Here is a 21,065-nt window from a genome sequence, read left to right as displayed (position 1 = left end):
GATACACTGTATCTATCACATCATTATACACTGGATACACTGTATCTACCACATCATTATACACTGGATACACTGTATCTACCAGATCATTATACACTGGATACACTGTATCTACCACATCATTATACACTGGATACACTGTATCTTCCACATCATTATACACTGGATACACTGTATCTACCAGATCATTATACACTGGATACACTGTATCTACCACATCATTATACACTGGATACACTGTATCTACCACATCATTATACACTGGATACACTGTATCTACCACATCATTATACACTGGATACACTGTATCTACCACATCATTATACACTGGATAAACTGTATCTACCACATCATTATACACTGGATACACTGTATCTACCACATCATTATACTCTGGATACACTGTATCTACCACATCATTGTACTCTGGATACACTGTATCTACCACATCATTATACTCTAGATACACTGTATCTACCACATCATTATACACTGGATACACTGTATCTTCCACATCATTATACACTGGATACACTGTATCTACCACATCATTATACACTGGATACACTGTATCTACCACATCATTATACGCTGGATACACTGTATCTACCACATCATTGTACTCTCGATACACTGTATCTACCACATCATTATACACTGGATACACTGTATCTACCACATCATTGTACTCTCGATACACTGTATCTACCACATCATTATACACTGGATACACTGTATCTACCACATCATTATACACTGGATACACTGTATCTTCCACATCATTATACACTGGATACACTGTATCTACCACATCATTATACTCTGGATACACTGTATCTACCACATCATTATACACTGGATACACTGTATCTACCACATCATTATACACTGGATATACTGTATCTATCACATCATTATACACTGGATACACTGTATCTACCACATCATTATACTCTGGATACACTGTATCTACCACATCATTATACACTGGATACACTGTATCTTCCACATCATTATACACTGGATACACTGTATCTACCAGATCATTATACACTGGATACACTGTATCTACCACATCATTATACACTGGATACACTGTATCTACCACATCATTATACACTGGATACACTGTATCTACCACATCATTATACACTGGATACACTGTATCTACCACATCATTATACACTGGATACACTGTATCTTCCACATCATTATACACTGGATACACTGTATCTACCAGATCATTATACACTGGATACACTGTATCTACCACATCATTATACACTGGATACACTGTATCTACCACATCATTATACACTGGATACACTGTATCTACCACATCATTATACACTGGATACACTGTATCTACCACATCATTATACTCTGGATAAACTGTATCTACCACATCATTATACACTGGATACACTGTATCTACCACATCATTATACTCTGGATACACTGTATCTACCACATCATTATACTCTGGATACACTGTATCTACCACATAATTATACACTGGATACACTGTATCTACCACATCATTATACACTGGATACACTGTATCTACCAGATCATTATACACTGGATACACTGTATCTACCACATCATTATACACTGGATACACTGTATCTACCAGATCATTATACACTGGATACACTGTATCTACCACATCATTATACACTGGATACACTGTATCTACCACATCATTATACTCTGGATACACTGTATCTACCACATCATTGTACTCTGGATACACTGTATCTACCACATCATTATACTCTGGATACACTGTATCTATCACATCATTATACTCTGGATACACTGTATCTATCACATCATTATACACTGGATACACTGTATCTACCACATCATTATACTCTGGATACACTGTATCTACCACATCATTATACTCTGGATACACTGTATCTTCCACATCATTATACACTGGATACACTGTATCTACCAGATCATTATACACTGGATACACTGTATCTACCACATCATTATACACTGGATACACTGTATCTACCACATCATTATACACTGGACATACTGTATCTATCACATCATTATACACTGGATACACTGTATCTACCACATCATTATACTCTGGATACACTGTATCTACCACATCATTATACACTGGATACACTGTATCTACCACATCATTATACACTGGATACACTGTATCTACCACATCATTATACACTGGATACACTGTATCTACCACATCATTATACACTGGATACACTGTATCTACTACATCATTATACACTGGATACACTGTATCTACCAGATCATTATACTCTGGATACACTGTATCTACCACATCATTATACACTGGATACACTGTATCTACCACATCATTGTACTCTGGATACACTGTATCTACCACATCATTATACACTGGATATACTGTATCTACCACATCATTATACTCTGGATACACTGTATCTATCACATCATTATACACTGGATACACTGTATCTATCACATCATTATACACTGGATACACTGTATCTTCCACATCATTATACACTGGATACACTGTATCTACCACATCATTATACACTGGATACACTGTATCTACCACATCATTATACACTGGATACACTGTATCTACCACATCATTATACACTGGATACACTGTATCTACCACATCATTATACACTGGATACACTGTATCTACTACATCATTATACACTGGATACACTGTATCTACCAGATCATTATACTCTGGATACACTGTATCTACCACATCATTATACACTGGATACACTGTATCTACCACATCATTGTACTCTGGATACACTGTATCAACCAGATCATTATACTCTGGATACACTGTATCTACCACATCATTATACACTGGATACACTGTATCTACCACATCATTATACACTGGATACACTGTATCTACCACATCATTATACACTGGATACACTGTATCTACCACATCATTATACACTGGATACACTGTATCTACCACATCATTATACTCTGGATACACTGTATCTACCACATCATTATACGCTGGATACACTGTATCTACCACATCATTGTACTCTGGATACACTGTATCTACCACATCATTATACTCTGGATACACTGTATCTATCACATCATTATTTACTGGATACACTGTATCTACCACATCATTATACTCTGGATACACTGTATCTATCACATCATTATACACTGGATACACTGTATCTACCACATCATTATACACTGGATACACTGTATCTACCAGATCATTATACACTGGATACACTGTATCTACCACATCATTATACACTGGATACACTGTATCTACCAGATCATTATACACTGGATACACTGTATCTACCACATCATTATACACTGGATACACTGTATCTACCACATCATTATACACTGGATACACTGTATCTACCACATCATTATACACTGGATACACTGTATCTACCACATCATTATACACTGGATAAACTGTATCTACCACATCATTATACACTGGATACACTGTATCTACCACATCATTATACTCTGGATACACTGTATCTACCACATCATTGTACTCTGGATACACTGTATCTACCACATCATTATATTCTAGATACACTGTATCTACCACATCATTATACACTGGATACACTGTATCTTCCACATCATTATACACTGGATACACTGTATCTACCACATCATTATACACTGGATACACTGTATCTACCACATCATTATACACTGGATACACTGTATCTACCACATCATTATACACTGGATACACTGTATCTACCAGATCATTATACTCTGGATACACTGTATCTACCACATCATTATACACTGGATACACTGTATCTACCACATCATTATACACTGGATACACTGTATCTACCACATCATTGTACTCTGGATACACTGTATCTACCAGATCATTATACTCTGGATACACTGTATCTACCACATCATTATACCCTGGATACACTGTATCTACCACATCATTATACACTGGATACACTGTATCTACCACATCATTATACACTGGATACACTGTATCTACCACATCATTATACACTGGATACACTGTATCTACTACATCATTATACACTGGATACACTGTATCTACCAGATCATTATACTCTGGATACACTGTACCTACCACATCATTATACACTGGATTCACTGTATCTACCACATCATTGTACTCTGGATACACTGTATCTACCACATCATTATACACTGGATACACTGTATCTACCACATCATTATACTCTGGATACACTGTATCCATCACATCATTATACACTGGATACACTGTATCTACCACATCATTATACACTGGATACACTGTATCTACCACATCATTATACACTGGATACACTGTACCTACCACATCATTATACTCTGGATACACTGTATCTATCACATCATTATACACTGGATACACTGTATCTACCACATCATTATACACTGGATACACTGTATCTACCAGATCATTATACACTGGATACACTGTATCTACCACATCATTATACACTGGATACACTGTATCTTCCACATCATTATACACTGGATACACTGTATCTACCAGATCATTATACACTGGATACACTGTATCTACCACATCATTATACACTGGATACACTGTATCTACCACATCATTATACACTGGATACACTGTATCTACCACATCATTATACACTGGATACACTGTATCTACCACATCATTATACACTGGATAAACTGTATCTACCACATCATTATACACTGGATACACTGTATCTACCACATCATTATACTCTGGATACACTGTATCTACCACATCATTGTACTCTGGATACACTGTATCTACCACATCATTATACTCTAGATACACTGTATCTACCACATCAGTATACACTGGATACACTGTATCTTCCACATCATTATACACTGGATACACTGTATCTACCACATCATTATACACTGGATACACTGTATCTACCACATCATTATACGCTGGATACACTGTATCTACCACATCATTGTACTCTCGATACACTGTATCTACCACATCATTATACACTGGATACACTGTATCTACCACATCATTGTACTCTCGATACACTGTATCTACCACATCATTATACACTGGATACACTGTATCTACCACATCATTATACACTGGATACACTGTATCTTCCACATCATTATACACTGGATACACTGTATCTACCACATCATTATACTCTGGATACACTGTATCTACCACATCATTATACACTGGATACACTGTATCTACCACATCATTATACACTGGATATACTGTATCTATCACATCATTATACACTGGATACACTGTATCTACCACATCATTATACTCTGGATACACTGTATCTACCACATCATTATACACTGGATACACTGTATCTTCCACATCATTATACACTGGATACACTGTATCTACCAGATCATTATACACTGGATACACTGTATCTACCACATCATTATACACTGGATACACTGTATCTACCACATCATTATACACTGGATACACTGTATCTACCACATCATTATACACTGGATACACTGTATCTACCACATCATTATACACTGGATACACTGTATCTTCCACATCATTATACACTGGATACACTGTATCTACCACATCATTATACACTGGATACACTGTATCTACCACATCATTCTACTCTGGATACACTGTATCTACCACATCATTGTACTCTGGATACACTGTATCTACCACATCATTATACTCTGGATACACTGTATCTATCACATCATTATACTCTGGATACACTGTATCTATCACATCATTATACACTGGATACACTGTATCTACCACATCATTATACTCTGGATACACTGTATCTACCACATCATTATACTCTGGATACACTGTATCTTCCACATCATTATACACTGGATACACTGTATCTACCAGATCATTATACACTGGATACACTGTATCTACCACATCATTATACACTGGATACACTGTATCTACCACATCATTATACACTGGACATACTGTATCTATCACATCATTATACACTGGATACACTGTATCTACCACATCATTATACTCTGGATACACTGTATCTTCCACATCATTATACACTGGATACACTGTATCTACCACATCATTATACACTGGATACACTGTATCTACCACATCATTCTACTCTGGATACACTGTATCTACCACATCATTGTACTCTGGATACACTGTATCTACCACATCATTATACTCTGGATACACTGTATCTATCACATCATTATACTCTGGATACACTGTATCTACCACATCATTATACTCTGGATACACTGTATCTACCACATCATTATACTCTGGATACACTGTATCTTCCACATCATTATACACTGGATACACTGTATCTACCAGATCATTATACACTGGATACACTGTATCTACCACATCATTATACACTGGATACACTGTATCTACCACATCATTATACACTGGACATACTGTATCTATCACATCATTATACACTGGATACACTGTATCTACCACATCATTATACTCTGGATACACTGTATCTACCACATCATTATACACTGGATACACTGTATCTACCACATCATTATACTCTGGATACACTGTATCTACCACATCATTATACTCTGGATACACTGTATCTACCACATCATTATACACTGGACATACTGTATCTATCACATCATTATACACTGGATACACTGTATCTACCACATCATTATACTCTGGATACACTGTATCTACCACATCATTATACACTGGATACACTGTATCTACCACATCATTATACACTGGACATACTGTATCTATCACATCATTATACACTGGATACACTGTATCTACCACATCATTATACTCTGGATACACTGTATCTACCACATCATTATACACTGGATACACTGTATCTTCCACATCATTATACACTGGATACACTGTATCTACCAGATCATTATACACTGGATACACTGTATCTACCACATCATTATACACTGGATACACTGTATCTACCACATCATTATACACTGGATACACTGTATCTACCACATCATTATACACTGGATACACTGTATCTACCACATCATTATACACTGGATACACTGTATCTACCACATCATTATACACTGGATAAACTGTATCTACCACATCATTATACTCTGGATACACTGTATCTACCACATCATTATACACTGGATACACTGTATCTACCACATCATTATACTCTGGATACACTGTATCTACCACATCATTATACACTGGATACACTGTATCTACCACATCATTATACTCTGGATACACTGTATCTACCACATCATTATACACTGGATACACTGTATCTACCACATCATTATACTCTGGATACACTGTATCTACCACATCATTATACTCTGGATACACTGTATCTTCCACATCATTATACACTGGATACACTGTATCTACCACATCATTATACACTGGATACACTGTATCTACCACATCATTCTACTCTGGATACACTGTATCTACCACATCATTATACACTGGATACACTGTATCTACCACATCATTGTACTCTGGATACACTGTATCTACCACATCATTATACTCTGGATACACTGTATCTATCACATCATTATACACTGGATACACTGTATCTACCACATCATTATACTCTGGATACACTGTATCTACCACATCATTATACGCTGGATACACTGTATCTTCCACATCATTATACACTGGATACACTGTATCTACCACATCATTATACACTGGATACACTGTATCTACCACATCATTATACGCTGGATACACTGTATCTACCACATCATTATACTCTGGATACACTGTATCTACCACATCATTGTATTCTGGATACACTGTATCTACCACATCATTATACACTGGATACACTGTATCTACCACATCATTATACACTGGATACACTGTATCTACCACATCATTATACACTGGATACACTGTATCTACCACATCATTGTATTCTGGATACACTGTATCTACCACATCATTATACACTGGATACACTGTATCTACCACATCATTATACACTGGATACACTGTATCTACCACATCATTATACACTGGATACACTGTATCTACCACATCATTATACACTGGATACACTGTATCTACCACATCATTATACGCTGGATACACTGTATCTACCACATCATTGTACTCTGGATACACTGTATCTACCACATCATTATACACTGGATACACTGTATCTACCACATCATTATACACTGCATACACTGTATCTATCACATCATTATACACTGGATACACTGTATCTACCACATCATTATACACTGGATACATTGTATCTACCACATCATTATACACTGGATACACTGTATCTACCACATCATTATACTCTGGATACACTGTATCTACCACATCATTGTACACTGGATACACTGTATCTACCACATCATTATACACTGGATACACTGTATCTACCACATCATTATACACTGGATACACTGTATCTACCACATCATTATACACTGGATACACTGTATCTACCACATCATTATACACTGGATACACTGTATCTACCACATCATTATACTCTGGATACACTGTATCTACCACATCATTATACACTGGATACACTGTATCTACCACATCATTATACACTGGATACACTGTATCTACCACATCATTCTACTCTGGATACACTGTATCTACTACATCATTATACACTGGATACACTGTATCTACCACATCATTATACACTGGATACACTGTATCTACCACATCATTATACACTGGATACACTGTATCTACCACATCATTATACACTGGATACACTGTATCTACCACATCATTATACTCTGGATACACTGTATCTACCACATCATTGTACTCTGGATACACTGTATCTACCACATCATTATACGCTGGATATACTGTATCTACCACATCATTATACACTGGATACACTGTATCTACCACATCATTATACACTGGATACACTGTATCTACCACATCATTATACACTGGATACACTGTATCAACCACATCATTATACACTGGATACACTGTATCTACCACATCATTATACACTGGATACACTGTACCTACCACATCATTATACTCTGGATACACTGTATCTATCACATCATTATACACTGGATACACTGTATCTACCACATCATTATACACTGGATACACTGTATCTACCAGATCATTATACACTGGATACACTGTATCTACCACATCATTATACACTGGATACACTGTATCTTCCACATCATTATACACTGGATACACTGTATCTACCAGATCATTATACACTGGATACACTGTATCTACCACATCATTGTACTCTGGATACACTGTATCAACCAGATCATTATACTCTGGATACACTGTATCTACCACATCATTGTACTCTGGATACACTGTATCAACCAGATCATTATACTCTGGATACACTGTATCTACCACATCATTATACACTGGATACACTGTATCTACCACATCATTATACACTGGATACACTGTATCTACCACATCATTATACTCTGGATACACTGTATCTACCACATCATTATACACTGGATACACTGTATCTACCACATCATTATGCACTGGATACACTGTATCTACCACATCATTATACTCTGGATACACTGTATCTACCACATCATTATACTCTGGATACACTGTATCTACCACATCATTATACACTGGATACACTGTATCTTCCACATCATTATACTCTGGATACACTGTATCTACCACATCATTGTACACTGGATACACTGTATCTACCACATCATTATACACTGGATACACTGTATCTACCACATCATTATACACTGGATACACTGTATCTACCACATCATTATACACTGGATACACTGTATCTACCACATCATTATACTCTGGATACACTGTATCTACCACATCATTATACACTGGATACACTGTATCTACCACATCATTATGCACTGGATACACTGTATCTACCACATCATTATACTCTGGATACACTGTATCTACCACATCATTATACTCTGGATACACTGTATCTACCACATCATTATACACTGGATACACTGTATCTACCACATCATTATACACTGGATACACTGTATCTACCACATCATTATACTCTGGATACACTGTATCTACCACATCATTATACTCTGGATACACTGTATCTACCACATCATTATACACTGGATATACTGTATCTACCACATCATTATACTCTGGATACACTGTATCTATCACATCATTATACACTGGATACACTGTATCAACCAGATCATTATACTCTGGATACACTGTATCTACCACATCATTATACACTGGATACACTGTATCTACCACATCATTATACACTGGATACACTGTATCTACCAGATCATTATACTCTGGATACACTGTATCTACCACATCATTATACACTGGATACACTGTATCTACCACATCATTGTACTCTGGATACACTGTATCAACCAGATCATTATACTCTGGATACACTGTATCTACCACATCATTATACACTGGATACACTGTATCTACCACATCATTATACACTGGATACACTGTATCTACCACATCATTATACACTGGATACACTGTATCTACCACATCATTATACACTGGATACACTGTATCTACCACATCATTATACACTGGATACACTGTATGTACCACATCATTGTACTCTGGATACACTGTATCTACCACATCATTATACTCTGGATACACTGTATCTATCACATCATTATTTACTGGATACACTGTATCTACCACATCATTATACTCTGGATACACTGTATCTATCACATCATTATACACTGGATACACTGTATCTACCACATCATTATACACTGGATACACTGTATCTACCACATCATTATACACTGGATACACTGTATCTACCACATCATTATACACTGGATACACTGTATCTACCACATCATTATACACTGGATACACTGTATCTACCACATCATTATACACTGGATACACTGTATCTACTACATCATTATACACTGGATACACTGTATCTACCAGATCATTATACTCTGGATACACTGTATCTACCACATCATTATACACTGGATACACTGTATCTACCACATCATTGTACTCTGGATACACTGTATCTACCACATCATTATACACTGGATATACTGTATCTACCACATCATTATACTCTGGATACACTGTATCTTCCACATCATTGTACTCTGGATACACTGTATCTACCACATCATTATACACTGGATACACTGTATCTTCCACATCATTATACACTGGATACACTGTATCTACCACATCATTATACACTGGATACACTGTATCTACCACATCATTATACTCTGGATACACTGTATCTACCACATCATTATACACTGGATACACTGTATCTTCCACATCATTATACACTGGATACACTGTATCTTCCACATCATTATACTCTGGATACACTGTATCTACCACATCATTATACACTGGATACACTGTATCTACCACATCATTATACACTGGATACACTGTATCTACCACATCATTATACTCTGAATACACTGTATCTACCACATCATTATACACTGGATATACTGTATCTACCACATCATTATACTCTGGATACACTGTATCTATCACATCATTATACACTGGATACACTGTATCTATCACATCATTATACACTGGATACACTGTATCTTCCACATCATTATACACTGGATGCACTGTATCTACCACATCATTGTACTCTGGATACACTGTATCAACCAGATCATTATACTCTGGATACACTGTATCTACCACATCATTGTACTCTGGATACACTGTATCAACCAGATCATTATACTCTGGATACACTGTATCTACCACATCATTATACACTGGATACACTGTATCTACCACATCATTATACACTGGAAACAATGTATCTACCACATCATTGTACTCTGGATACACTGTATCTACCACATCATTATACACTGGATACACTGTATCTATCACATCATTATACACTGGATACACTGTATCTACCACATCATTATACACTGGATACACTGTATCTACCACATCATTATACACTGGAAACAATGTATCTACCACATCATTGTACTCTGGATACACTGTATCTACCACATCATTATACACTGGATACACTGTATCTATCACATCATTATACACGGGATACACTGTATCTACCACATCATTATACTCTGGATACACTGTATCTTCCACATCATTATACGCTGGATACACTGTATCTACCACATCATTATACACTGGATACACTGTATCTTCCACATCATTATACACTGGATACACTGTATCTTCCACATCATTATACTCTGGATACACTGTATCTACCACATCATTGTACACTGGATACACTGTATCTACCACATCATTATACACTGGATACACTGTATCTACCACATCATTATACACTGGATACACTGTATCTACCACATCATTATACACTGGATACACTGTATCTACCACATCATTATACTCTGGATACACTGTATCTACCACATCATTATACACTGGATACACTGTATCTACCACATCATTATGCACTGGATACACTGTATCTACCACATCATTATACTCTGGATACACTGTATCTACCACATCATTATACTCTGGATACACTGTATCTACCACATCATTATACACTGGATACACTGTATCTACCACATCATTATACACTGGATACACTGTATCTACCACATCATTATACTCTGGATACACTGTATCTACCACATCATTATACTCTGGATACACTGTATCTACCACATCATTATACACTGGATATACTGTATCTACCACATCATTATACTCTGGATACACTGTATCTATCACATCATTATACACTGGATACACTGTATCTATCACATCATTATACACTGGATACACTGTATCTTCCACATCATTATACACTGGATACACTGTATCTACCACATCATTATACACTGGATACACTGTATCTACCACATCATTATACACTGGATACACTGTATCTACCACATCATTATACACTGGATACACTGTATCTACCACATCATTATACACTGGATACACTGTATCTACTACATCATTATACACTGGATACACTGTATCTACCAGATCATTATACTCTGGATACACTGTATCTACCACATCATTATACACTGGATACACTGTATCTACCACATCATTGTACTCTGGATACACTGTATCTACCACATCATTATACACTGGATATACTGTATCTACCACATCATTATACTCTGGATACACTGTATCTATCACATCATTATACACTGGATACACTGTATCTATCACATCATTATACACTGGATACACTGTATCTTCCACATCATTATACACTGGATACACTGTATCTACCACATCATTATACACTGGATACACTGTATCTACCACATCATTATACACTGGATACACTGTATCTTCCACATCATTATACACTGGATACACTGTATCTACCAGATCATTATACACTGGATACACTGTATCTACCACATCATTGTACTCTGGATACACTGTATCAACCAGATCATTATACTCTGGATACACTGTATCTACCACATCATTGTACTCTGGATACACTGTATCAACCAGATCATTATACTCTGGATACACTGTATCTACCACATCATTATACACTGGATACACTGTATCTACCACATCATTATACACTGGATACACTGTATCTACCACATCATTATACTCTGGATACACTGTATCTACCACATCATTATACACTGGATACACTGTATCTACCACATCATTATGCACTGGATACACTGTATCTACCACATCATTATACTCTGGATACACTGTATCTACCACATCATTATACTCTGGATACACTGTATCTACCACATCATTATACACTGGATACACTGTATCTTCCACATCATTATACTCTGGATACACTGTATCTACCACATCATTGTACACTGGATACACTGTATCTACCACATCATTATACACTGGATACACTGTATCTACCACATCATTATACACTGGATACACTGTATCTACCACATCATTATACACTGGATACACTGTATCTACCACATCATTATACTCTGGATACACTGTATCTACCACATCATTATACACTGGATACACTGTATCTACCACATCATTATGCACTGGATACACTGTATCTACCACATCATTATACTCTGGATACACTGTATCTACCACATCATTATACTCTGGATACACTGTATCTACCACATCATTATACACTGGATACACTGTATCTACCACATCATTATACACTGGATACACTGTATCTACCACATCATTATACTCTGGATACACTGTATCTACCACATCATTATACTCTGGATACACTGTATCTACCACATCATTATACACTGGATACACTGTATCTACCACATCATTATACTCTGGATACACTGTATCTATCACATCATTATACACTGGATACACTGTATCAACCAGATCATTATACTCTGGATACACTGTATCTACCACATCATTATACACTGGATACACTGTATCTACCACATCATTATACACTGGATACACTGTATCTACCAGATCATTATACTCTGGATACACTGTATCTACCACATCATTATACACTGGATACACTGTATCTACCACATCATTGTACTCTGGATACACTGTATCAACCAGATCATTATACTCTGGATACACTGTATCTACCACATCATTATACACTGGATACACTGTATCTACCACATCATTATACACTGGATACACTGTATCTACCACATCATTATACACTGGATACACTGTATCTACCACATCATTATACACTGGATACACTGTATCTACCACATCATTATACACTGGATACACTGTATGTACCACATCATTGTACTCTGGATACACTGTATCTACCACATCATTATACTCTGGATACACTGTATCTATCACATCATTATTTACTGGATACACTGTATCTACCACATCATTATACTCTGGATACACTGTATCTATCACATCATTATACACTGGATACACTGTATCTACCACATCATTATACACTGGATACACTGTATCTACCACATCATTATACACTGGATACACTGTATCTACCACATCATTATACACTGGATACACTGTATCTACCACATCATTATACACTGGATACACTGTATCTACCACATCATTATACACTGGATACACTGTATCTACTACATCATTATACACTGGATACACTGTATCTACCAGATCATTATACTCTGGATACACTGTATCTACCACATCATTATACACTGGATACACTGTATCTACCACATCATTGTACTCTGGATACACTGTATCTACCACATCATTATACACTGGATATACTGTATCTACCACATCATTATACTCTGGATACACTGTATCTTCCACATCATTGTACTCTGGATACACTGTATCTACCACATCATTATACACTGGATACACTGTATCTTCCACATCATTATACACTGGATACACTGTATCTACCACATCATTATACACTGGATACACTGTATCTACCACATCATTATACTCTGGATACACTGTATCTACCACATCATTATACACTGGATACACTGTATCTTCCACATCATTATACACTGGATACACTGTATCTTCCACATCATTATACTCTGGATACACTGTATCTACCACATCATTATACACTGGATACACTGTATCTACCACATCATTATACACTGGATACACTGTATCTACCACATCATTATACTCTGAATACACTGTATCTACCACATCATTATACACTGGATATACTGTATCTACCACATCATTATACTCTGGATACACTGTATCTATCACATCATTATACACTGGATACACTGTATCTATCACATCATTATACACTGGATACACTGTATCTTCCACATCATTATACACTGGATGCACTGTATCTACCACATCATTGTACTCTGGATACACTGTATCTACCACATCATTGTACTCTGGATACACTGTATCAACCAGATCATTATACTCTGGATACACTGTATCTACCACATCATTGTACTCTGGATACACTGTATCAACCAGATCATTATACTCTGGATACACTGTATCTACCACATCATTATACACTGGATACACTGTATCTACCACATCATTATACACTGGAAACAATGTATCTACCACATCATTGTACTCTGGATACACTGTATCTACCACATCATTATACACTGGATACACTGTATCTACCACATCATTATGCACTGGATACACTGTATCTACCACATCATTATACTCTGGATACACTGTATCTACCACATCATTATACTCTGGATACACTGTATCTACTACATCATTATACACTGGATACACTGTATCTACCACATCATTATACACTGGATACACTGTATCTACCACATCATTATACTCTGGATACACTGTATCTACCACATCATTATACACTGGATACACTGTATCTACCACATCATTATACTCTGGATACACTGTATCTACCACATCATTGTACTCTGGATACACTGTATCTACCACATCATTATACACTGGATACACTGTATCTACCACATCATTATACTCTGGATACACTGTATCTACCACATCATTATACACTGGATACACTGTATCTATCACATCATTATACACTGGATACACTGTATCTACCACATCATTATACACTGGATACACTGTATCTACCACATCATTATACACTGGAAACAATGTATCTACCACATCATTGTACTCTGGATACACTGTATCTACCACATCATTATACACTGGATACACTGTATCTATCACATCATTATACACGGGATACACTGTATCTACCACATCATTATACTCTGGATACACTGTATCTTCCACATCATTATACGCTGGATACACTGTATCTACCACATCATTATACACTGGATACACTGTATCTTCCACATCATTATACACTGGATACACTGTATCTTCCACATCATTATACTCTGGATACACTGTATCTACCACATCATTGTACACTGGATACACTGTATCTACCACATCATTATACACTGGATACACTGTATCTACCACATCATTATACACTGGATACACTGTATCTACCACATCATTATACACTGGATACACTGTATCTACCACATCATTATACTCTGGATACACTGTATCTACCACATCATTATACACTGGATACACTGTATCTACCACATCATTATGCACTGGATACACTGTATCTACCACATCATTATACTCTGGATACACTGTATCTACCACATCATTATACTCTGGATACACTGTATCTACCACATCATTATACACTGGATACACTGTATCTACCACATCATTATACACTGGATACACTGTATCTACCACATCATTATACTCTGGATACACTGTATCTACCACATCATTATACTCTGGATACACTGTATCTACCACATCATTATACACTGGATATACTGTATCTACCACATCATTATACTCTGGATACACTGTATCTATCACATCATTATACACTGGATACACTGTATCTATCACATCATTATACACTGGATACACTGTATCTTCCACATCATTATACACTGGATACACTGTATCTACCACATCATTATACACTGGATACACTGTATCTACCACATCATTATACACTGGATACACTGTATCTACCACATCATTATACACTGGATACACTGTATCTACCACATCATTATACACTGGATACACTGTATCTACTACATCATTATACACTGGATACACTGTATCTACCAGATCATTATACTCTGGATACACTGTATCTACCACATCATTATACACTGGATACACTGTATCTACCACATCATTGTACTCTGGATACACTGTATCTACCACATCATTATACACTGGATATACTGTATCTACCACATCATTATACTCTGGATACACTGTATCTATCACATCATTATACACTGGATACACTGTATCTATCACATCATTATACACTGGATACACTGTATCTTCCACATCATTATACACTGGATACACTGTATCTACCACATCATTATACACTGGATACACTGTATCTACCACATCATTATACACTGGATACACTGTATCTACCACATCATTATACACTGGATACACTGTATCTACCACATCATTATACACTGGATACACTGTATCTACCACATCATTATACACTGGATACACTGTATCTACTACATCATTATACACTGGATACACTGTATCTACCAGATCATTATACTCTGGATACACTGTATCTACCACATCATTATACACTGGATACACTGTATCTACCACATCATTGTACTCTGGATACACTGTATCAACCAGATCATTATACTCTGGATACACTGTATCTACCACATCATTATACACTGGATACACTGTATCTACCACATCATTATACACTGGATACACTGTATCTACCACATCATTATACACTGGATACACTGTATCTACCACATCATTATACACTGGATACACTGTATCTACCACATCATTATACTCTGGATACACTGTATCTACCACATCATTATACACTGGATACACTGTATCTACCACATCATTATACTCTGGATACACTGTATCTACCACATCATTATACACTGGATACACTGTATCTACCACATCATTATACTCTGGATACACTGTATCTACCACATCATTATACACTGGATACACTGTATCTACCACATCATTATACACTGGATACACTGTATCTACCACATCATTATACACTGGATACACTGTATCTACCACATCATTATACTCTGGATACACTGTATCTACCACATCATTATACGCTGGATACACTGTATCTACCACATCATTGTACTCTGGATACACTGTATCTACCACATCATTATACTCTGGATACACTGTATCTATCACATCATTATTTACTGGATACACTGTATCTACCACATCATTATACTCTGGATACACTGTATCTATCACATCATTATACACTGGATACACTGTATCTACCACATCATTATACACTGGATACACTGTATCTACCAGATCATTATACACTGGATACACTGTATCTACCACATCATTATACACTGGATACACTGTATCTACCAGATCATTATACACTGGATACACTGTATCAACCAGATCATTATACTCTGGATACACTGTATCTACCACATCATTATACACTGGATACACTGTATCTACCACATCATTATACACTGGAAACAATGTATCTACCACATCATTGTACTCTGGATACACTGTATCTTCCACATCATTATACGCTGGATACACTGTATCTACCACATCATTATACACTGGATACACTGTATCTTCCACATCATTATACACTGGATACACTGTATCTTCCACATCATTATACTCTGGATACACTGTATCTACCACATCATTGTACACTGGATACACTGTATCTACCACATCATTATACACTGGATACACTGTATCTACCACATCACTATACACTGGATACACTGTATCTACCACATCATTATACACTGGATACACTGTATCTACCACATCATTATACTCTGGATACACTGTATCTACCACATCATTATACACTGGATACACTGTATCTACCACATCATTATGCACTGGATACACTGTATCTACCACATCATTATACACTGGATACACTGTATCTACCAGATCATTATACACTGGATACACTGTATCAACCAGATCATTATACTCTGGATACACTGTATCTACCACATCATTATACACTGGATACACTGTATCTACCACATCATTATACACTGGAAACAATGTATCTACCACATCATTGTACTCTGGATACACTGTATCTTCCACATCATTATACGCTGGATACACTGTATCTACCACATCATTATACACTGGATACACTGTATCTTCCACATCATTATACACTGGATACACTGTATCTTCCACATCATTATACTCTGGATACACTGTATCTACCACATCATTGTACACTGGATACACTGTATCTACCACATCATTATACACTGGATACACTGTATCTACCACATCATTATACACTGGATACACTGTATCTACCACATCATTATACACTGGATACACTGTATCTACCACATCATTATACTCTGGATACACTGTATCTACCACATCATTATACACTGGATACACTGTATCTACCACATCATTATGCACTGGATACACTGTATCTACCACATCATTATACTCTGGATACACTGTATCTACCACATCATTATACTCTGGATACACTGTATCTACCACATCATTATACACTGGATACACTGTATCTACCACATCATTATACACTGGATACACTGTATCTACCACATCATTATACTCTGGATACACTGTATCTACCACATCATTATACTCTGGATACACTGTATCTACCACATCATTATACACTGGATATACTGTATCTACCACATCATTATACTCTGGATACACTGTATCTATCACATCATTATACACTGGATACACTGTATCTATCACATCATTATACACTGGATACACTGTATCTTCCACATCATTATACACTGGATACACTGTATCTACCACATCATTATACACTGGATACACTGTATCTACCACATCATTATACACTGGATACACTGTATCTACCACATCATTATACACTGGATACACTGTATCTACCACATCATTATACACTGGATACACTGTATCTACTACATCATTATACACTGGATACACTGTATCTACCAGATCATTATACTCTGGATACACTGTATCTACCACATCATTATACACTGGATACACTGTATCTACCACATCATTGTACTCTGGATACACTGTATCTACCACATCATTATACACTGGATATACTGTATCTACCACATCATTATACTCTGGATACACTGTATCTATCACATCATTATACACTGGATACACTGTATCTATCACATCATTATACACTGGATACACTGTATCTTCCACATCATTATACACTGGATACACTGTATCTACCACATCATTATACACTGGATACACTGTATCTACCACATCATTATACACTGGATACACTGTATCTACCACATCATTATACACTGGATACACTGTATCTACCACATCATTATACACTGGATACACTGTA

This window comes from Anomaloglossus baeobatrachus, chromosome 5, assembly GCF_048569485.1.
Source record: "Anomaloglossus baeobatrachus isolate aAnoBae1 chromosome 5, aAnoBae1.hap1, whole genome shotgun sequence".
In the NCBI taxonomy this organism is placed as follows: Eukaryota; Metazoa; Chordata; class Amphibia; order Anura; family Aromobatidae; genus Anomaloglossus; species Anomaloglossus baeobatrachus.
Note: the sequence above shows the minus strand (reverse complement) of the source record.